At 36.2% G+C, this 1722-nt stretch overlaps 1 non-coding gene across 1 annotated transcript; it reads left to right on the top strand.

Annotated features, from left to right (window-relative positions):
* The first annotated feature begins 1049 nt into the window (after positions 1-1049).
* LOC115208839 lies at positions 1050-1156 on the top strand. Its single transcript, XR_003881283.1, has one exon. It is a non-coding gene; the product is annotated as a U6 spliceosomal RNA (small nuclear RNA).
* The last annotated feature ends 566 nt before the right edge of the window (positions 1157-1722 follow it).

The raw sequence follows: 1722 nt of genomic DNA, 5'->3' as shown, positions 1-1722 counted from the left end.
TATATATTTCTTTACTACCCACAGGGGGTTAAACACAGAGAGCACAAACAAGGACAGACAAACGGATTAAGTTGGTTACATAGACCCCAGTGCATAACTGGTACTTAATTTATCGACCCTGAAAGGATGAAAGGCAAAGTCGACCTCGGCACAATTTGGACTCAGAATGTAACGGCAGACGAAATACCGCTAAGCATTTTGCCTGGCATGCTAACGTTTCTGCCAGCTCGCCACCTTAGTACTCTACCATTAAGCTACAGTGTCTGCTAACACCAATTATGTCAATTTGAACACTAAATAATAGCTTTAGGAAAGCGACAACATTTTGTAATCAAAATTTGGAAAAATCGAATGTGTTTGGTATTTTACAGACAAGATAGTAAATTATAAATGCAGTATAGCTGTGAAAACAGCAGAAAGATAAGGTATTTTGTCCTCTTTCTGTCTTGAACAAAATATTTCGTTTCATATTGTCTCGTTCCACTCAGCTGTAAATAAATAACCCTGCAAGAGACCGACATCCTGTTCAGGGAAGATGTTGTGATCTTGGTTGCTTGCACACCATGGAAACTGGGTAAGTGGCCCTGTGAGTCTTGAGACTGGAAGCAAAAGTAAGTCCAGGGACTTACTTAACCCTTTAGCATTTAAACCAGCCATATCCATCATAAATATTCTACTAGCTTTATATTCAAACTGGCCTGATCCTGCACATCATTGAAATTTTGAAACTATGAGATAATAATTGATTAATTCAAAGCAATGTTAATAAATAAGTTAAACACAATATGTAATCGTTTTAAATCCTGCTCTAATGAACAAACCTCTCAATGTCTTTGCACTCTATACATTGAACTCAAACCTGTTAAACTCCCTCTTAACCCAACTTGTTTTACTCTTATCCTATCACTCTTCTGACTATTTACACCCAGTCAACCAAATTATATTCCTACAACTAAAACCTCTGTTCTTAAAAGGCCTTTATAAATTATGGTAAACCCCTTATTTTTCATCTCTAATGAAATATTTAGTTACATTAGATAAAATCCTGTGTATATTAGCTTTGGTTGTACGTAATCTAAAATTGGAATAATACAGGGAAGATTAGAATGGCCTCTGTGCAAGGATGACACAAATTTGTGAAGCATTCCATATTTCCAGATGCAGTCATGGCTGTGGGGTAAGAAGCTTGCTTCCCAACCACATGGTTCCACGTTCAGTCCCACTTTGTGTCACTTTGAGCAAGTGTCTTCTACTATAGCCTCAAGCTGACCAAAACCTTGTGGCTAGATTTGGCAGATGGAAACTGAAAGAAGCCCATTGTATATATGTATGTATATAAACACAGACATGACAGAAATAAATAGACACCCTTGTAATTGTTAAAATTTGTTTAAATCTGAAATTATACATTCAAATTATTTATTAATTGTTATAATGTGAATATTTAGTTGATATGCTCCTTGCATTATTCAATGCAAGGATCCTATCAGGCATATTAATGAATTGAGGAATTTCTTGCCAAGTTTCATGCAGTAATCTCAAAAGATCTGGCTTTGATGATGCTTTCTTGTTCATTTTATGAAGTACCCTGTTCATTATGCCCCAGAGGTGTTCAATAGGGTTCTTACCTGGTGATTAGCTTGGCAACAAAAGCTTTTTAATGTCATTCTCATCTAACAAATCTTGGGTCATTTTTAACCATGTGACAAGGAGCCCCATCTT

Source organism: Octopus sinensis, linkage group LG2 (assembly GCF_006345805.1).
Source record: "Octopus sinensis linkage group LG2, ASM634580v1, whole genome shotgun sequence".
Lineage (NCBI taxonomy): Eukaryota > Metazoa > Mollusca > Cephalopoda > Octopoda > Octopodidae > Octopus > Octopus sinensis.
This window is presented reverse-complemented; position numbering and strand designations above follow the sequence as displayed.